Source organism: Lathamus discolor, chromosome 15, assembly GCF_037157495.1.
Source record: "Lathamus discolor isolate bLatDis1 chromosome 15, bLatDis1.hap1, whole genome shotgun sequence".
Classification (NCBI taxonomy): Eukaryota; Metazoa; Chordata; class Aves; order Psittaciformes; family Psittacidae; genus Lathamus; species Lathamus discolor.
In genome coordinates, this window is record NC_088898.1 from 7,823,505 (window position 1) to 7,845,578 (window position 22,074).

Here is a 22,074-nt window from a genome sequence, read left to right on the forward strand (position 1 = left end):
TGCTACTGATGCAAAAGGACTCATTTTCTTTCTCCTTCCCCCTCCATTACATCCTTGTTATGGTAACCTAATTTACGCATGGTTTGTATTACTGTGGCTTTGCCTTATCCTACTCATTCCATCTCCTTTCCCCCCATCCTCTTGATAACGAGTGTGCTGCAGGGCAAGGATAATTCAGCCTACCAAACATGAGAGGTGTGCGGGGCATGCAGCACTGCAGATCTCAGGCTTTTTAAACTGGACACAGCAAAGGCTGATGCGGGGATTCAGTGCGTGGTTAAATACTAAACTCTAAACTAAAATACTAGAAACAAGAGGCAGCTGTAATGAATCATGGCTCCATGGAGGGGTTATAGAAACCCGGTTTGAGGGAAACCCAGCCAGCAATTAAGAGCAAAAAGCTGGGGAGCAGACCTGCTTGCTGCAGGTAGTGAGCACTGCCACAGGCGGTGACCAGTGCTAAGACCCTTGGGCCTCTTGCTTATGGTTTCACTGCCATGACTTGACACTACATGACAGGAAAGTGTTGTCAACAACTGCAGCAGAAAGGACAGACCCAGCTCTTGCAAGCCATGGTGAAGGTCTTGTATATACATTACCTGAGAGAAAACCTCAGCCAGCTCCTGGGCTTAGTGCATAGCGCTCTTCTTACATCAGCTTTCAGACACTAAGGGGTTTATGTCATTTGACTCTACCAGGAGAAGAGCATATGAGTATTACTTGTCCACATAGCCAAGTGCCCACTTCCCTTACTTGCAAAGTAATACATTCCAAAAGAGTGGTTGAGTCAGCTCCAAATGCACATTTGCATGCATTTGGAGCATCGTGCTTTCGGAATCTGCAAAACCTCTGTGGCTATTACTTGTTACTTGAAAGATTTATGTGTATATGGAGTAAAACCTGAAGCCAGTGTTCAGCTGATAAAGAGGAATGTATTAGAACACCCTTTTCCTCCCAAGTTCAGTCCTGGTTGCACATTCAAGATTAGGCCATCCCCTTTCCACCTTCAAGCCACCCCAGGACCTCCAGTTCTTCCACCAGTCCCCTATGGCAAGGCAGCTTCCAGGAGCTCTGCCAGCATTTCTGTGGCCATGAGCTGCATGCACCAAGCAGGCAGGGAGGAGATACTAGAAGAGAAGTTACCCAGGAAAAGGAGTGACACAAAGAGCACAGGAAGTGCCCTGAAAGGGAGGGAGGAAGGAAATGGCAGGGAAAGCAGAAGTTTCACCTCCTATGGAAATAGCAGTTCTACGGGTACTGGATTAATGCCCCCAGTGCTGCTGCTGTAAGACACATGCAGCCTGATGTAAATTAAGCCAACCCTACTCTTAGAGTCTGCCCTCTAATAGGTGTACAGGAGGAGACTTCTTCCTAGTGAGACCCTAAAGGGGCTGCAGTAAAGTGGTTGTACCAGCACAGCCATCAGCTTCTAAGTTCATCGCTATAGGTTCTTTCTGCTGGTAGAGACAGCATTTGGTCAGGCAACAACTGAGGTGAACCCACAATGATAACAGGCCAGGAAGAAAGCAGCAATGAAGGATGTAAAGAAAGAGAAATATGACACAGCCGCATCCTGAAGGAAGTGGTAGAGGATATGAGGATGTGATCCCAGAGGTGGAATATGGACATGAGCCAGCCACGGCTAAGTGGGGTCTTAAGGTGACTTTTTAAATGTGGAAGATCTTCAGCACACAAAGTAAACTTGGCTTATAACAAGCTGGAAGGGGAGGGGGGGAAATAAAAGGATTATGTGGGATCATACAGTGATGAGATCTCAGAGAAGATGCTAAGGCAATTCTCACCTGTCCTGACCAGAAATCCTCCTCCCAAAGACAGTGCCAACTCCTTGAAGCCAGAAGTGCATTTATTCTCCAACAGAACAATAGAAGAGACTTGTTTTCTGCAGACATTAATGTTTCCCAGCAATTAGCAAGACACTGAAATCTTTAGCGGGCCCTTTCCCAGGTGATGGGTTTGACTCTCACTCACATATGCTTAGGAAAGAGGTTGAAATCCCATGGCAGGTATTGCACCCTTATCCCTCCCTATTTCAGGGGCTGAGGACCAGCTTAGCATCTCCGTTTGGCGCTTTACACAAATAACTGCTGAGCACATGGATGCCTGTTTACAAACCAGGAAGGGATTACCCAATGCAGAAGGGTTGTGCAACGTGCCACCCTCCACTGCAGCAGTCAGTGGTGGGAGCCAGAGGCCAAAGGAGGAAAGGGAAACTCTCAGGGGTTTATTTCCCACCCCACATGCAACAGGACAAAGTGCGACCTGCTCAAAACAACCTGGAACAAGGGCAAAGCGCTGCTGGGATCAGCAGTGGTGTCTGGAGGACAGCAAGCATCTGTGGCAGCACCTACACAAGGTCTCTGCATCCCTGCCATGCGCCTCTTTGTGTGTATTCCCTGCTGGCAGCCCTCACTTTTAACCCACACATGAAATTGCTGTCCCTGGCCTGTGTGCTACAAAACTGCCGTGAGCTCACATAAAGCCAACATGGGCAAGTACAACCTCAGACACTGCCTTGAAAGCCTTGTGACTGAGCACGGTCACAGCACTGAACATGCTCTCCGGTCCCCCAAGCTTAACCCAGCACTGAGCATCCCTCAGCTGCATTGTCCCACTTTGCACTTCCCAAGCACTCGAGCAGGGAAATGTACTTCCTTTTTCCACAGCACTGCTTCAGCAGTCAGGAGACTTGGAGTCTGCTCTCAAACCCAGCCAATAGCCAGTGCATGACCTTGGTTAAGGTTATTGTACCACACCAGCCCTTCCTGCTTCTCCTGCACTTGATGTAGATTATAAACATCCTCGTAGTGCCTGGCAGGCTTAAAGTTAATTAAACATTGCACAGCACCATCACAAAGCTCATCAGCACCAAAGACAAAGTATCATTAGATTCATTAATGAAATAATCCTCCATCGTGCACAGTGAAGGGGAAAACTGCACTCCAGGAGCACTGGGCAGAACAGCCAGCCTCAGGCCAGAGGTCTGCAGGAGCAGTGTTTTAAGGAATGCCGAGCAAGATTCCTTCCATTTTATACTGGCTAATTATCAGTAATGGTCTTCAGACAGGGAAAGCACAGGAGCGTGTATGAAGGGGCTGATACAGCACAGCTGCTCATCACTAGAGAACCAGGTTATCTGAGGTCTAGACATATGGACAGAAATATAACTCTAAAAAGGGATCTGAATGCAAAAATGGCATAGGGTGATGGGGCAGACTGGAATAACACTGCAGTGCTGTGAACAGTGGGGGGAAATCTGCCTTTTCTGGGGTCTAAACCTGAGGACTGCATTTACTAAGGGAAGGGACTAACTAATCGACTGAGATGCTCCTGTTCCACTTCCATGGGGGGTGTTGGTGCCCAAACCCCTCCTCTATCTATAGGAGAAAGGCAGAGAGATGCTTGATGCTGATGCACACCAGTACGATGATAAAGATCCCTGAGGTAGCTGTGGTCTTGCTCTGGCTGGGTGCTCAGGACTGTGGAGAGTGTGAAGGAATAAAGGATCTCCTGGTCTGTTCCACTTATTCCAGTGTGGCTGAGACTGGGGTCTTTCTAATTAATGAAAAATAAGGTCTCAAGTGCATTATGCAGCTCATTAAATATTTGAAAGCTACATGATTATTAGAGCTATTGAGTATGTCACTACAAATAACCTGGTTTCAACCTTCCCTCATTAAAGACATCTCACCCTATTCCTTGTTTTCAGTGTGATACATTTCTCAGCCAGAGGGAATGCATGGGTTTCAATGGGACAAACACCATCAGTGCATCACTGTTGTTTTCCAGAGGGTTGTGCAGAGCTGGGTCAGAGAAGAAGAGACGGATGCTGGCTCTCTAGTCCACATCTTTCTTATGCTCTTTTACTGGAGCATCACTTAATCTGACCGCCAAAGGCAGAATTGGTTCAGTTTCAGTATCACACAGCCCTGGAGCCAGCTCTGTGCTGTCAGGTACATGACTGACTGCCTGAACTCACTGAGGGCACAGACACACATTATGGCCCAATGCAGCAGCCTGGTTCCATGGTATGGGGCACCTCACACCAGTAGTTCCTCCTTTGTCAGAAACAGGCAGTCAGCAGTGGCAGATAACCACTATTTTCAGATAGGGAAGTGAGGCACAGAGGAATGAAAGTACTTTCTCAAGTCGGGATAAAGATGCATGTGGTCCTGCAACGTGGGATTGCTGGCACTCCAAGGAGCTAGAGATGGCTGTCCAGCAGCTGTAGATGAGTGGTACAGACTCTGGCTCCTGCAGTGCCTGTTGCAAGAAAGCCATTTGGTTACCTGAGCTGATGCATCCTAGATGTTACATTTGCCAGGCAAGAAAGTCACGTGCACATTATCACTCCTCAGTCTCTGCTTAATTGTTAAGGCTTTAGTAAGGATTAGAATCATAGAACAGGTTGGGTTGGAAGGGACCTTAAAGCTCATCCAGTTCCAACCCCCTGTCACGGGCAGGGACACCTTTCACTGAAGCAGTTTGCTCCAAGTCCCTGTGTCTAACCTGATAATGTGGTAAGAGTCAGTCATCTTCCTGAAGTGCTGGCCACGAAGGGCCAACCATTGCCATCCACAATGCACTTTTGGCACCATAAACTGGCAAAAGGAAAGACTAAAAGAGATGAAGTCCTTCTCTCACAAGTGTCTCCACCAAGTTAGATCAGCATCCCCTGAGGGCCTTTTTGATGCTTCTAGGTAACTTCCTATCAGAGGAACAAAGCCTTTACTAGGAGTCCATTTATAGCCTAGATAGACGAGTCCATAAAGGCAATGTAGTGCCATCACTATACCAGTAGAATTGTGAGGGATCTCCAGTTAGCCAGAGGACACAGGATGCAAAAGAAATAAAGCCAAATGTGGATACCCAGCAGGTAACTAGAAGGGCAAACCTCTGCTTAAGGCATGCAGTGTAGTGTAGAGAGGGAGAATGACGGGCCATGAATAATCCCTCTAATGAAATAGAGGAAAGAGGAAGGGCCCAAATGAAAGCATTTGGCAACAGCTACCAGAGCTTACTTGGCTTTCTGCTCTCCCTGAATGTGGGCAGGCAGAACTGAGCGAGGCACGCAACCTTCCAAGCCCTGCACTGTCACACTTGGGATGGAGTTAAAGCAAGAGAAAATAGATGGGATGGGGCAATGCTGGGAACAGAGATCAGGCTATGACAGAAGTTAGAGAGGGAGCTGTGATCTAGCAGCTTAAGTTCATCAGTGTGAGAGCTGCTTGAAAGGACATGTGTAAAAGGGAGAGAAAGCGAAACCTACTGAGAGAGGAGATGAGCAGTGACAGGAGTGAGAGGCAGAGAGGGCTGTGAAGTTGAGCACTAAGAGAACTTTGAGTTTCAGTGCAGAAACCAGGGCTCTCAACCCATCACTATCACACACGCCTCCTCCCCAACACCCATCTCCAGCCCAGCCTTGTGCTGGGCAAAGGCTTCAGGCAACTCCTGCTGAAGAACGAGCTGCAGTGTGGTAAAAGCAGAGAGAACTGAAGATAAGTTGAGTTACCTTCAGGGAAGAATCATGGCCCCAGCACTGCCAATGGGCCAAGTTCCCTTCCTCTTCTGCTCTAAAGAGGTATTTTTAATGCTTTCTTAAGTGCATTTAAGAACTTTGTCAAGCTCTTTACATGGCAAAGCTTGTTCAAACACCACTTTTGCACATTCATCTGCCCAACCCTGTCCAAACTGAGGCACTCTTACATGTAAAAGGTATCTTCTTTATGACCAGTGCTACCTGCAACAAAGATGTTCTACCGTATCTCACAAGGAAAAAGGCACTGACCCACTCAGCGTCTTCTCTCCACTGGCATTTGGTAGCTCCCACAATGGTTCCTGCTCCACCTACAAGAGCGTTGCTGTCAGCCTTTCACTCTCCATCCCTCTTGGCGTACCTAGAGCCTGGAGTTAAAGCCTTGCCCTCTTCCTCCATCACCACCATCATGGCCTATACCTTTCCTCAAAAGCATGCCATCAGTCAGTCCGTATTTCCCTGGTGCCCAGCTCTATCTCCATCCCCTCTGTAGCACTCAAGGCTGCTCCGTAAGAGGGAAGTTCTCTGGGTGCAGTGTCCAGCCAACATGGGAAGGGCACTGCAATGCCTGAGCTCTGCAACCCCCAAAGCACTTTATGGACCCACATAACTTTGTCAAGCTCTCCTCTAAAAAGCCTCTCCGTGAGCGAGTATAAGGGTTGACTGGTCAGGAAAGGCTTCCAGTGAGATTCAAACCTTCCAAGAGACATTCAGAGGGGCAGCATTTAAGGATGAGTGGAGCAGTCAGAGCAGGATCAGCCACAAGGAGTAGGGCAGCTGAAGCAGGCTGAGTAATGAAGGGCTTCGGAAAGCTTCTGAGCTATCCTGAATCCACCTCTGAACCACAGCCACTGCACAATCTCATTTCCCTCTAGTTCTGGCCACTCGGTTCCTCTCTCTTTTCAACTATTCCTCTTTCTGTACATGCTTGGGGAACACTTACTCATCCTTGGTTTGTTTCTCCACAACAGCAGAGGCAGAATTCCAGCTATATTTCTGTTTCATTTATTCCTTCATTTCATGACAAAGCTCGGGACACCCATGAGCTCTCTGCACACTGATCAGTCCAACAGCACATCTCTGGTTGTCCTTCAGAGGACACCTTACACACACATCTATATCACATCATTCTGACCTGCTGAGTCACTTGCACTGGTGTCAAGCTGCCATTGTGCAGCACGCAGCTGACCTTAGCTCTACTTCCCGTCCTGTGCCTCTGCCCATAAACCCCAGGCTGCCACTCTCCACCCATCAGCAGCCACTGAGACACTGATTCATGTCTCAGCAAAATCCCCCAAACAAATGAGACATGGCTTAACAAACCTTACACAGAAAGCATCTCTGCAGGCATCACGATGCTTCCTGTGAAAGAAACAAGCTTCATTTCCTACCAGCCCTTCCTAAAGGCTTTCGATTGTCCTGAGTCAGTGATAGATCAGAGATAGAGCAGGAGGTCTCTTAAAGAGGTCTGAAAATGTAGGGTTTTGAGTTTGTGGACCGAATTCCTTCTCCATGTTGTCAGTCTCCCAGCTCCCGACCACTTCAGTACCATGAGTTGCACCACCCCATAGCACCTAAAGGGATTTAGGTGGAAACAGATGCAGAGCTAATGCCAAAGTTATGTCAAGCTGTCCAGGACCTTTAACTGCTTGAGTGTGAGAAAATCATTGCCTCAGGTAAGTCTCATTCATTCCTCCAGACAGAGACAGGCAATGAACAGCACTGTGGGATGTCCAGAAGACACTCTGGAAGTGAGCATCAGCACCAGGGAATCACTGCTGCAGCTTAAGCCTGGTCCAGGCCCACTGATGCTGTTACTGTGTTATGTGCCCTGCCCTCAAATCACTGCTGCGTGGAATATAATGCTGCAAGTCCCCAAGGATTCACATTATTGGGGGGCTGTTTCTTGCTCAGGTTTTACCCTGGGAGGGTGACTGCTTCTTGTTTCCACAGTAATGTATTGTGCCTCACCATTACCCCAGACCACAGCAGTGACGAGGGGAGAAGAGGGGAGAAGAAAAGGTAACTTACTCAGTGTGACTGTCCTGTGAGCTCATCACACAGGCTCTGCACTCACAGACCTGCAGCAGGCAATGGAGCGGCTGACACAGGCAGCAGCCGCATCACTACAGCGAGGAGCATCCCACTGTGCAGCCCAAAGGACCTTTCTCCCCTGACAGCATCTCCCCAGCCTCTGCAGCCACCAGACCTGCGGATGAGCAGAGCCTGTTCCAGAGTCTGGAGCCTCCAAGTGGCTGTATTTGAGTTAGCCCCTTGCTAGAGAAAATCAAACGGGGCCTTCTGCTGCTGAACCATGGTAAATGCAGCATCCTCTTCCCCAAAGCTAAGGACACTTGCTTGCAAGCTCAAACCTGACTGCGCCCCAGCAATCACTCAATGATACGGTGACAGTGCAGAGAGGGGAGAGCACTGACCATGAGCAAGTCAAGCCCTTGCTCCCTTGATGTGCTCCACGTGGGGCTGGTCCCTGGCACCCACAGCTCTCCTGGCTGTGCCCACTGCCTACATTGATGGTGTGGGCTCCCTCGCTCCTTCCTCTTCATAGCCATCAGCTGGCTGCTCCTTGGGTGTCACAGGAGACCATGAGGGCCATCAAACAGCCTCTCTTGTACAGTGATGCATTATCCCACACACAGACAGCAAGAGGCAGCTACAACACGCACTGTGGTTGTTGGGTACAAAGCCCAGAGGACAAAAGCCTTTGGAGTCCTCACAGCAACAAGGAGAGATGTACATGCAAAGGAAGCCTTCCAGTCCTGACCAGGCTGAAATGAAGAGGTTCATGCTGCAGAAAAGTTTAGCCAAAAGCAGTTCTGTGACGTGGACAGTAACAGCTTGTCTGAGCGGCTCTTTGCTTTGATCAAGTTTTGGGGTCTCTCCAGTGAGGACATGAGCGTCCAGGAGGGACCCATCCTGTACAGCCGCAGCTCAGCAAGGCCCTAGGGCAGATTGACACCGTGGAGAGAGCAGGGCTCAGCATGCACTGAGGTTTTCTTACCTACGACAGAGCCAGACCACCAGCTTTTCCCACTGGAAGAAGGCGAAGAAGGATCTCCTTGCTATAGATGCAGCATTCCTACTGTCTCCATGCACATCTTGCAAAACAGTGGAGGCACAGCTGCAGCCACAGGCACCCCACAAGCCTAGACTTCCTGATGCCTTCCCTCCATCCCTAGAGCACTGGTCCCCACCGTGCACAGAGGAAAGGCTGCACTGTATCAAGCCCTTCTCCCACTGTTTTGCTGTGTGCTCTGGCTGGTTGAGGTAGTAGATAAGCACCCAAACCCCCTGCCAGCATAGGTGGGTCCCACTCATACCCTCATCCCTTAGAAGCAGGCTCTGAACCAGAAACAGTGATGAGGATCAGTGCAGCTCATCCCATCCCCTGCACAGGACCCACAGTCACAGCCAGCATATGCAGGAAGCACTGGAGCAACCTCACTGCTCTCTCAGGGATGTTTCCTTCTCACAAGCCCATATTTGTTCCTCCAACAAGAGAAAAGAGCCCACAAGGTGCTGCTTTGACTGCCAAACAATGGAGTCCTGTGATCACTCCTTGTAAGCCACAGAGTTTGGAGTGTTGAGGAGTCTGAGTCTGACTGACAGAATTATATGGGGACAGCATCATGATTGCTGGTACAGGCTGGTGAAAAACAGGAATGATGCACTCCTGTCTTAGAGGGATGGTGCAGAGAGAGCTCAGCTTACCCATCTGATGGTGATCATCTCATTATCCTCTATGAGCTCAACACAAATCCCAGCTTAGCAGGGGAATGATCCCAATCCACCTTCTTCCCCCTATACCCTGGCCTGAAAGACCTTTGAAGGCTGATTAAGCCATCCCAATAGATCCTTCTCCTCATTGCCACCCAGCTCAAGCAGCAATGCCCTCTGAAACCCAGGGCCTGCTGATGCTGCTCCCCTTGGCAGCTTTCCTTGCAGACAAGCCTTGCAGGCTCACACTGCACTCCCATCCTTAACGGGGTCTCCCTTCCTCCTGCTCTGTTGGGCTTTGCACTCCAAACTCGACGCAATGCTGTCAGTCTCTAACTAGATCCAGGGAGAAAATCTCCAGGTCTGAGCAGCAATCTGGTACTTGTAACTTCCCATCCCTCTCACCTCTCCCTGGAGCTAATACCAGGCTGGCACATTAAGGTGTTTCTTGCTGCTTGCTGCTGCTGTGCTTTCCCTGCAGGCCAGCTAAAGCCAAGGGAGGGAGAGGAGGTATAAAGGTTCCCATAATCAAACAAGCAACAACAGGAGATGAGCATTTTGGTCTTAAGGGAAAGGGCAGGGCCAAGGTAGGTAGAAGATGTTGTTTCCTTATCCTCAAGATATGAACATCCAAACCCAAGCCATTCCATATGTTCCTGTGCACAGAGTGGAGCAGGAGATGTAGAAGTTCAAGCAGTTTGAGGAAGGGGCTCTTGTTGCTTAAGAGAAATGCAACTGGGTTTTACCAGCACCTCCCTCCACTGAGCAAAAAGCCCCAAAAGCCTGCATGATCAGGGGCTGGAGCAGCTCCTGTATGGAGCCAGGCTGAGAACATTGGGGCTGCTCAGCCTGCAGAAGAGAAGCTGTGTGGAGACCTCAGAGCAGCTTCCAGTGTCTGAAGGGGGCTACAAGGATGCTGGAGAGGGGACTCTTCATCAGGGACTGCAGTGACAGGACAAGGGGTAACGGGTTCAAGGTAAAACAGGGGAAGTGCAGGTTAGATCTAAGGCAGAAGTTCTTTATTGTGAGGGTGCTGAGGCACTGGAATGGGTTGCCCAGAGAAGCAGTAAATGCCCCATCCCTGGCAGTGTTTAAGGCCAGGTTGGACAGAGCCTTGGTTGAGATAGTTTAGTGTGAGGTGACCCTGCCCGTGGCAGGGGGTTGGAACTGGATGACCTTAAGGTCCTTTCCAACCCAAACTGTTTTATGATCCTGTGCACAGATGCAAAATCCATCCTGGCTGCCCAAGGGCTTCATTTGCCCATTGCTGCTTCTCCCAAACCTTTTAGGATTCTTTTTGCAGAGCCTTTTTCTGTTTTCTGTGTGGTTTTTTTGTCCTCCTCCCTTCCATTTTAATTAAAGTATTTGTCTCCACAGCAGGAAATGTAAACTGTGCAGCAGGCAATCTTGATGGATATTTTAGAAGAGGAAAAATTATTTAGCAAAGCTATTATCTTTTGCTAGGCACAGAAGCGATCACAAGCCCTGTTCCCAGAAGCCAGGGAAAATCAAAGGATAAAGGGAAAAGAGGGATGCTATTCCTTAAAAAACTATAGAATAAAGTGATGAGCAAGTTAATTCTGTGCCTAGAAATGAAAAGTCAGGGTTTTGGCAAGGAAAAAAACATTCTTACTAAAATGCAGGAGCTTTTTGCTATGAAACTCCAAGAGCTGAGGAGTGGCTGATCTCTATTTCTACTCCGGTGCTCAGTATTGGGCTGGCTGCTAAACACCAGTGAAAACCTTGTTTTGTCCATGTTTAACTGGAAGCAGAGTGATGCCGAGGATTGTGTGTGCTGAACATAGCCTGGGTTTGGAAGTGAGCCCTTAGCGCCTGTGCCACACGCTGTTTTGGCTGAAGTCTGAAAGGGAAGGAGCCAGTTTACCGCTGCGTGCCTCAGTTTCCCCACTTGCAAAATGGAGATTATCAAAGCTCAGGCTCCAAACCTGGAATCATTGGCACCAAGTACCTATGAGTCCCTGCACAAAAATACCTGAAGAGATGCGCTCTCCGTTCTTCAGCGAGCAATCGATCAGTTGAGCTCTGCTGTGATTTCTGTCCATCAGAGACTGCAAACTGCAAAGAAAATGGCCTAGGGAAGGAGAGTTCCTTCTTGCCGAGCCTCTTCCCACCCCGCTCCCAGCCTCTGCTTCCCTTGCTCCAGAAAAAAACCCAACCAGTAAATTGGAAATCAGCTTCTCTAAATATTGTTTCTCCTGCATCAGCCCAGCAGGAGAGGCAGAAATCAAATTATAAGCACTGAAATCAGCATCAGCGCTTGGTGTTGGGGGGGGTGTGGGGTGTGTGTGTGGAGTCACTGGAACATTTTGCTTTGGATTTAAAAAAGAAGGAAAGAAATAAAATCTATCTTTATTAACATGAACAAGTGCAAGAGAAAGATCAGAAAGAAAATCAATCCATCAGCTGCATTTACAACTGAGAGATAGCAAGGAAAGAGTCTCCATGCAGAGAGACGGACGAGAGCTGCAGAAACCAGACCCCCCCTGTCCTCTTGGAAACGTGGGGGTTTATCCCCTCCTCTCCCAGTTCTGTGCTTTTTGTCCTGGCTATACACCTTGTTCCTTATGGAAAAGTCCGAGAGAACTTTTTCCTACATGGACAATAGGAGGAGGAAAAGCAGAGCCATCCATCCTGTGTCCAGATAGTTCAAGACAACTTCTCTGAAGGAGATGGCGCTTTTCCCTATACCTACAGGATCTGACACTAATGTGGGCAGCACTTGCTGGGTTTCTACCTCTTCAGTTCTTTGTGGATAAGAACAGATAAATACCAGGATTGTCACATCCAGATATTTTTACAGCTTCTCTCCTGCAGGGATTATTTCAGGAAAAAGCATATGCTCTATGGAAATGCTGCTGCAGCTTTTCTGTTCATCTCTACGCTCTCCCTGGGTTTTGGCTGGAGGATCAATAACTTCAGGAACCAGCAAACTAACACATTTCCTTGCTCTCTTCCAAAACCCAGCAGGATATTCTCATGCACGACCTGCACCAAGGCTTGATTCTGCCCAGTGTGCATCTGAAGACCATCTCTCTGCCTGTGGGAGCTCAGGAGGTGAAGCCAGACAATGTGGCAGCAAGAGGGGAATGCTCTCAGGCATGCCAAGACCAGGGATGTACAGCGGTGAGGAGCCAGTGCAGAAAGCATCCACTGTGCACTATGGAAGATGCCAGCTCATGAGCACACACAGGCCCATATTGCAGCACGCGTGTGTCCTCTGGTCCCAAGGATGGTGCTTGGGACCCAAGGGTGATGCTGCAGCAGCTCGGACTCGAGGCTTTGCCCTAGCTGGGGACAGCAGGGCATCGGGCATCGCCACCCAATCCTTCCTCCACACTTTGTCCCTGGAAAGCCACCTCATCAGTTTCGCTTGCACGGAGGGGTTAAAAACCCAGGCGAGCTGCAGAGGATGCTGAGGCCGTTTTGCGCTCCTGCAGTGCCATCATGTGCTGTAGGTACGCACTGCAGAAGACACTCCTGGCTGACGAGAACCACAGGAACAGGCGAACAAGCCCTCAGTGTCCCTGGGTGTCCCTGGAAGTGACAAGTCCCGGCTCTCAGCACTGAGCATCAAGGAGTGGGAATACCACTGAGAGGTGGTCACAGAGCAGCCCTCTGCAGTGGTGCTCTCTGCGTGACTCAATATGTCAGCAATCTTGATGTCCTTTAGCATAGGACAGAAAACAGCCCCATATCCTACTGCTGAAGGCTATGGAGATCTCAGAGGCAAATAGCAAAAGATCCTCCAGCAAAGGAGCCATGAAATGGAAAAACGAGGATTTTGCCTTCTATTTTGCCTGGAATAACCCTGATCCTGGAGATCTCCCAGCAGGCCCCTCTTGCTGCTTAATAACCCCTGCTCCAGCCATGGCAGGTGCTCAGCTCCTGTCAGTGGGTGCTGTGCCACACTGTTAAGCAAATCCATGGGAGAAAGCACTCAATAACTCCAGCAAACAGCATTCGGATGCCTCAACAGCATCTATGGTGACAACAGCAAAGTGCCCCAGTGATGGCACCAGCAACCAGCAAGCACAGGGTTACCTGGGAAGGGGACATGCAGCAGCAGAGCTGAGGACAAAGGAGCCCTGCACCCTGCACAGCATGAGGAGGGCCCATGGACTGGTGTCACTACATCCCCTTTGCTTGCTGCTGCCTGGCTCCCTGCTGGAAAAAGGCACTTTGGGATGCTGCAGCCGTGTCCCTTGGGAGCCAGACCTGTTTGCATCTCCTCTGCAGTCAGGGTGGCTTCTGTCCCTCCGCAGGGCTGTCACTGTCATTGAACAGCCTGTTGCCTCTTCCCATCCAAATGAAAGCCTCCTTCAGTCCCCATGCTTTCTCCCACTGCTCCTACACCAGCTTTTCAACACAAAGCTTTGGCAACTCATCCTGCTCTCCGCAGCTCCAGCCTTTCTTTCCCCCTGAGCCTCCAACAAGCAGCAAGACACACAAGCAAGCCCTGGAGCTTAACCAAGTCCTAGCTTATTTTGCAAGCTAAAAAATGAACTATTGCGTGAGGAAAATGGGTGATTGCAAGGAGAAAATGACTTTATGTGAGAGAACAAGTATTGGGGCAGAAGCCCTTCAGGGCAGGTAGAAGAGGATGGATCCACATGCACTGGCAGGCTCAGGAAGAGATACTGGCTCTCACAGCCCTGCGGTGTGCATACACTTTCCTGCATCTCCCTCAATTGTGGTCCAGCCTGACACAAGGAAAGAGAAAGATGTGAAGGTCAGGAGGCCACAGCTTCCCCCCTTGTGTCCCCTGTTCTGGAGCTGCATCCCAAAGCTCAACCCTACCCAGCTACCTGGCCACGCTATGTCCTGAGGCAAAGAGCATCCCAGCCAGCACCAAGCCCCTCAGAGGACAAACAAGGAAGAAATGGCTGGAGAGGAATGAATGGAAAAGCCTTTCAGGGCTTGTTCTGCTTGTGCCTCCAAAGGAGGCTGCAGCCGGGTCCAGCCCTGCATGCTCGGGGCTGAAAAGCAGATGCTGTGAGCAGCATCGCTGCGGGGACAGATGTGGTGGCAGCAAGGGCACTCCTCGCTTCACGGCCCTCATTGCTAGCTCTTGGCCACATTAAGAACAGCAGAAAGCAATAGCCACGGCTGGAACCGCTTTTCTGGTGCGGAGAGGAGGACAGCAGGACCGAGTGTCGGCTCAGAGCAGGCTGGGGTGCAATGGTTCCACCTCCTACCCTTCAGCCTGGGCAGCCATGAGGAGGGGACCACAGCATCACTGTGCTCCAGCACCACAGAGCCTGCATCCAGGCAGGGTTTGGGTGCCCCAGGCTGGCCTGCTGCAGCTCTAACACTTCCTGGCTATAAGGGCACCATGTCCATCCTCACACCCGGCCTCTCACCATGGCCTTGGTGTCTTCAGAGTGACAGCCCTGTTGCCTGTCATAACTGTGAGGCACCAAGCCTGCAGCCCCACAAGCCTCACAACCATGTTTAGCCCCGCTCCATCCAGGCCCATCTCCATTTCCCTGCCTTCAAAGGGTACCGAGGGAAATACAACCATGGTAGGGACAAGCCAGGGTCTGACTCCCAGCCTCATGGCTACCAGCCATCCTCACCCTGAGCCACTGGCACTCATCTGAGGCATAGGCCAATGGGCTGAGGGATGAAATCCATGGGGCTGGTGAAGCTGACCCATAGAAGCGGATGGCAGGGGGTTGTTTTTCCTCAAAAGCTGTGTTTTCTTGGTGGTAAAACATTCCGGGGAAATGGGGTGGTGTAGGGGTGATCAACACCCCTTGGAGATGCAGAGGGATGGGGGGGGGCATGGCAGGGGAGCTGGGCTTCTAATCACAGTTTAAAAAGAATATAAAATGAAGGTACATTCATAGAATCATAGAATGGTTTGGGTTGGAAAGGACCTTAAGATCATCCAGTTCCAACCCCCTGCCATGGGCAGGGATGCCTCACACTAAACCATCCCACCCAAGGCTCTGTCCAACCCGGCCTTGAACACTGCCAGGGATGGAGCATTTACCTCTTCTTTGAGCACCCTGTGCCAGCGCATCAGAACCCTCAAAGTAAAGAACTTCTGCCTTAGATCTAACCTGAATCTTAACTTCTTAATCCAGCTAAAAGGAACCAAACTGTTGAGGCTGAAAGGGTTTTAATTAACTTCGGCTGAGGTGGCAATGCTCCCACCTCAGCACCAGATGTATTCCTGGCTCCCTCTCACACTACAGTTCCCTAGCTGGACTACCTACACTCGGTGTAGGTGCACACGTAGCTTTGGCTGGCCATGTTTAGTGATTACTTTTAATGAGAATAAAAGATATTTGGGAGAAATTGAGCACTTTGCAATCAAATAATGAAATAAAGGATCTGCCCCAACCAGATTCTGACAAAGATTTCTACTCAGAGGAAGCCTATGGCAGCGTAAAAGGGTGGAAAAGTTATTAGAGTGGAATCACAGTATTTCACCTTCATTTTGCAGCAATCTAAATGACAGCAAAAACATAATCAAAATTAGGGGTGTTCATACGTTTCCATTTCTCTCCTCTTTGTATGTCCTTACCTTTCCTAGCCTGCTCCATCTGGAGGCAGGTTTCCAGCAAGGCATGCCTGGCAAGGAGTCAAGGGCAGAGGGATGCCCTCAGACCAGTGTCCAGGGCTGGGTTTGGGTAACAAGAGAGAAAGAAAAGCAGCTTCTATTTAACCTCATGCTCTTTGTTAATGCTTTATAGGAAACCACTGCGGCAGAGAGGACTCTGGCACTGTCCATCCCACAGACACCCTTTTGCATGTGCTTTCTATCACTGCGAGCCAAAAACTTCCTACACCCAACTATTCTCTCAGTCCCTTCTCTGTATCAGCATATGTTTCATTTGAAATCACGTTGACAACAGTAGGACGCAAGCGGGTTTGCGGAGATGGTCTCCTGACGTGGGTGTGTAGCTACCAATGAGCCCTATCCCTTTTCATTCCCCCACTTTGAGTCACACTTCCCGATTTTTTTTCACTGGTGGTGGTGTCTATTTTAATAGATGGGAAAGAGACGCCTCTTTAGACTTGCTGTGGTGCAGTCAGCTACCACCCAGCTAGGAGCTGCTGGATCTCATTACCCCTTGCATACCCCAAAATCGTGAAGCCAGTGGGAAGAGGCTGGTTTTCAGGATCTCCCCATGCTGGAAAAGCAGCAGGCAGCTCAGCATCCACTGCTCCCAAAAGGGCCAGGCTTGTTGCAGTGTTTTGGCCCAGAGGCAGAGAAAAACCAGCTTTGATTAGAGACAAACAGGATGCTTTCCATTCAGAACTTCCAAAGAGATATTAGACAGGATCAATGGAGCAACCTTCTCTAAAGGTTTAAACACCATCTGCAGGAGACAGATCCAGAGTTAACAGGGAAATGAGCTGTCTGACTCAAAAGTACTGTCTTTTGATTTCATCTTATCCCTATGCCAAAGCAATCAGCCCTTAGGAGCTCAATGTGCTTTGGTGCATACGGAAACATCCTTCTGCGGTTGGGAGACTTTGCACAGGAGCTGGGGGAAAACTTGGTTTGTCCTAGAGCTGCGTTTGGGGAGGTCTGAAGCAGCAGTTTGCCATCATGTACCAGCTCCTGGTGCTTCTAATTGCACTGACCCCTCTTGAAAGCAGGTTAAGCCCTTCCTTTACTGTTTTTGCTGCGCGTATTTACACAGGATGTCTGCAGGGGGCTTACACAAATCACGGCAGCAGACAGAGGGTGAATTGAGCTAAACTGTTCCATGACCCTCATTATCTGCCGGCCACATCCCACCACAACCAGCCCATCCCACCGCAGACGTCTACGGGAGCCCTGGCTGCCAAGAGAGGCAGAGGAGGAAGCACGAAGGCTCCGCGTACGAGCTGCCAGCCTCCCACTTACGTCTGCCAAACTTCCCCAGCCCAGAGGAACAGTGTAGGTTGGTCACGCCACCGAGGAGCGTCACTGCTTCGCATCATGAGACCAGCTTAAAAATAATACATGGGCATGAGCGAAACCCCCTCGTTTTCCTCTTCCTTTCCCCAGGCTTTAGCAGGGGTTTGTGAGCCTTTAGAGCCCCGGATTTCAGGCTTTCTGTGATGGGTTAAAGTTGGGATTCACTTCAGTGAAACCTCACGGCTTGCTTGCAGTTAGAAGGTTCTGAGAATAGGAGTTAGAAGTTAATCAAACAGAAACAAAAAGCCAAGTATCACTCAGTTTACAACAGAACAGGGTACACAGAGTGAAAGAAGGTCTTTGGTCAGGCAAGCTGCTTGCCTGTGTATTTACAGCATGCGAAAGGAATGGCTATAAATTATCATAGGGACAGGCATGTGGTTACAGTCCTGTAAGTAATTCATGTAACTTCAGCAGAGGTCTTCCTTTCTGTGCCATCTCCTTTCCACTGCAGCTGCAGCAGCTGAATCAGTGACTGACACCAGCATCACCTTATGCATTTGCAAATAGATGGTGATATAGGCAAGGATTCTGACACTGTACCGGGGGCAGAAGATATCCATGGGCACGCACAAGCCAACCTGCCCTGTGAAACCAGACTGTCCACTGCAGACTTAGACCAATTCTGGTGTCCATTAGCCCAGGCATCTCAATGCTGCTCCCTACTTTGTGAGCCAAACATGTCCAGGGGATGGGAGGTGAAGAGAGAATGATTTTTCACTGTCTTTTTAATGCAAGAGCTGGGAACATCGACTTAAATTAGTAGGTGATATGCTGAAAACAAAATAAGATGTACAGCTTCACACAGGAGAGCTATGGGGCTATTTGAGTGAAGCTTTTGCTCCAAGTTTGCATAACTTTTATAAATGACTAGGCAAGCTCATGGAAAAAAGATTCCAGTTGAAGCTCAGAAGCACAAAGATCTCCCTGGGCTGCAGACTGCTGGAGGCTGCTGAAGAAAGAGCACTATAGGATTGACATATTCCTATGCACTTTCCTAAAGCACATGCTGTTGATCAGCGCTGGAGACAACACACTTGGCTGGATGCATTTGTCCTCTGATTTAGCCTGGATGTTCTTTTTCCTTATTTATGTGTATCAGGAGTTTAGATTGGATCTAAGGAAGAAGTTCTTTGTTGCAAAGGTGGTGAGGCACTGGAATGGGTTGCCCAGGGAAGCTGTGAATGCTCCATCCCTGGCAGTGTTCAAGGCCAGGCTGGACAGAGCCTTGGGTGACCTGGTTTAGTGGGAGGTGTCCCTGCCCATGGCAGGGGGTTTGGAACTGGATGATCTTGAGGTCCTTTCCAACCCAAACCGTTCTATGATTCTATGATAATAGTAATTTCCTTCCTGTGTAGCAGCAAGAGCTGTGCCATTGAGAAGCTGTTTTCCTGTTTTCCAAACAATAAATCCTCCTCTGAAAGCTGAGTCTCATCAGGAATCAGTGGTGAGACCTGAGGATATCAAGTCCAGGGTGCGATATCTATGTAAGCACAAACATCCCCAAAACACCTACCAGGGCTCTATGAATAGACAGCACTGTTGAGGTACCTTGGATGGCAAAACACAATTCCTGCTGTCTGCTCCAAAGGCTGAGCCTGGCAAAGAGTGTGACTGCAGATTGCGAGTGTCTGCTTCCTTTTCTTTGTTTCCTTGTTGTCTTTTTGAAACAATCTGCCAATTCATCATTAAGGAATTAAATATTTTATAGCTGCTGTGATGCTGATGACAGGCGCCAGATTGATTGGTTCTGGCAGAGGAAACGCGCTGCTCATTTCTTCCCTTTGCAGCAATAAGTTACACGCACAGGGGTAGGAAAGAGGGAAGAGCTGAAGTCTCCAAGCTGTCCAGATCTGACCCAATATAGAGTTTAAAAATAGGTACAATCTGGAAACATTTTGGTGCCAACAACAACAACAAAAAGCCCAGCTCGAGTGGCTGCGTTTGCTAGTCCTGACACAGCGGGTGGGAGGGGAAAGTCCTTGGCATGGCAAGCAGAGATGGCAAGGTTGCCCTGACTTACAGGACCCCCAGGACAGCGCTGCATCAAAGCAGCCACAGTGCTCCAAAAGGAATCATCATGTAATTAAGCTGCTAGCCTTGGAGCCAGAGACCTTGAGCTCGGTTCTGGCCCCTGCTACTGACTTCACATCATACAGCCTTGAGTAACTTGCTTCATCTCTCTCCTGGGGAGGATAATACACCTCTCTCTTTGAACCTAGCCTTTTTCAGATGGTTTCTGATTAGGAATGAGCTTATCTGTTAAGCACTTGACATAGGGAGGTGTCAGCGGTGTGGTCCAGACCTCCCCTTCACACACGCAACCTCCCCATCCTGAGCAGATCCCATTTCCTGTCCTGGGAGAAAGGGGGTTTGGGAAGTCTGTGCCCACCTTTGATCGCCTCCATCTCCTCCTTCTCCACTGTCTTTTCCATAAGCCAAGTTCCCCTGGGGCAACCCGGTTTATGCAGCACTCGGCTGAGAAGACAGACGAGACACGTTCCCAGAGATGACACTAACAAGATTTACTACGTGACTAAGGCTTGCGATCGGTGGTGATAACTAGAGAATTACCCTGATAAATATTTGATATGATTTGGAGAGTAATAATAGATTTTTCTTGCCCACGATTTCCATCAGGAAGAAGCAGAGGGAAGGAGCTGCTGAAAAGGGGAATGTAATTGTGGCATCCGTCTTTCTGGCTGAGGTTACCTGTCCTTTGCAATAGATCAGAGGGGAATAGGGCAGGGGGGATGTGGAGAGGCAGAAGGTGACAGGGCATCCCTCAGCCCCACTGCATTCAAGATCTGCTGGCAGGGGGAGGATTGAGTGTGTGATCTTACATGTGTGTGACGCCAAACTGAAAGATGGAGGGGGAAAAGAAAGGAAGGCCAGGAAAATAGGATGGAAAGAATAGAAAAAGGGTTGGGCTGGTGGTTAGGAGGGAGAGCTGGGGTGCAAAGGGAGCTTTCTCCATGCTGTTGGATGTGTAAGGATACAAGGGCTGGTTGCTGGTGCAGAGGAAGCTTGTCCTTTTGTAAACCATCCCAGGGTGCACATGGAAGCAGTCTGCCTGTAACTCCACTGTGCCAGCCTTGCACCAGCCACCACCAAGCAAGAGGAAGGATTTGTGCCTGTGTTAGTCAGTCCTGGTCTCATGCTGCAGGGAAACCTGGTCAGCTCTGAGAGCTTCTGAACCTCTCCTTTAATGGGAGCACCACTACATCCCAGTCAGATTTCAGCTCCAGGATGCGCAGCACAGCGGTCCAGCACAGCCAGCTGCCTTTCCTGGCTCTGCCACCAACCCACAATGACACAAAGCAAGTCACTTCATTCCTCCATGCCTTTATTTTCTCCCCAGTGCTTCCTGTGCCTGATGTAGCTGTCCCCTTTGGAGCAGAGGTTTGACAATGCTAAGCACAATGGAGCCTGGGTCTTCAGTTTCCAAGAGGATATAAATTGATGCGTCCTGATTTCCAGAGCAGCTGTCACTGGTGGAAGGAGCAGAAGCTGTCTCTGAAGCAGTGGGCCTCCTTACTTTTTGGTACCCAATTTGAGGCCTCTGACAGTAAGTGTGCACCTCACTCTTTATTCCTGTCCTTATTTTGCACTCAAGTCGTTACTCAGATGGCGTTCAGTGGCATCAGCTAAAGGAGATTTTAAGATAATGCAAGGAAAGCAAGTGAGAACAAAGATCACAGCAAGGAAAGTGCTACTTTGGCATGTTCACGTAACAGCTACTCCGTCAGGTGGAACATGACAGTTATTGCAGGAATCTCTTCATAAACCCTAATATACACTCAATTATATACTCTTAAGATTCCCTTTCTGTTCTGTGTCATTCGTCTAAAGAAGTGTCAGATGGAGAAAGGCAATAATCCACAGAGACACCGATTCATTTCACCCACATATTCAGGGATAGTTATTAATAGCAGAGCTGCTGGTGAATTGCACATGTCCCGTTACAGGAGATCGATCACGTACAGCAGAGCTTGAAACCAGCTTCATGTCATTTTACACAGAACTGTTTAGTCAGGACTGCACTTGTACCCTTGCTGGACCCATGCAACCTTCCGGGAGGGTTAAGACTTGAACTGGCCTAGAACCATTGCTTGCCTCCCTGAGTTACAGCTAATCCTGGTCTGTCCACACAAGCCAGTGTTACACTTTGGGGTTGTAGGCACAGTCTGAGGGGCCAGGGCTTGCAATATTGATCTGCACAGCCTTGGTGCGGAAGAGAAAGCCAAAGAGCTTTTTCTCTGCAAGAGGCTGTGGGCAACATGGTTGGCTCTTGTGCAAGCCAGCAGCAGGGGGAGGAAAGGGAATGTGCAGCACATAACCAAAACTAACCAAACTAACCAGTCTGCTATTGATAAAGTACCTGTTTTTTATTTAGGATCACTGTAAGTTCCTAGGCAGGGATAGGGGTCTTATTGTGGGAGATGCTGCACACATGTACACACAAGACTTCAGGCTTTTCTGAATCTTTATATCTATCTATCTATCTGAATATATATGAATTTATATATGAATCTTTATATATATATATATATATGTAAACCCCCCAAAAAAACAAAGAAAAACCCTCCATAATAAAATCAGATGAGAAAAAGTGGACAAGTGGAACCCCATCGAAGCCAAATTCCATCTTTCCGTTTCCACTTCTCATCTCTATCACCAAATCCCAGTCCAGTTTCCATCACTTTCAGCTCCCAACAGTCTTCATGTGCTCTTGAACTACAACTTCCCTCATCACACCTTAAACGCTAATCTCCCCATCAAGCAACCATCTTCATAAGAACGAGTTTCATTTTAAAGGGGAAATCTTATACAGTAAAGTTACAAC

General features: G+C 49.1%; 1 pseudogene; it reads right to left on the reverse strand.

Annotated features, from left to right (window-relative positions):
- Window positions 1-3,137: 3,137 nt before the first annotated feature.
- On the reverse strand, window positions 3,138-6,264 carry LOC136022544 (CMP-N-acetylneuraminate-beta-galactosamide-alpha-2,3-sialyltransferase 4-like; annotated as a pseudogene).
- Between the last annotated feature and the right edge of the window lie 15,810 nt (window positions 6,265-22,074).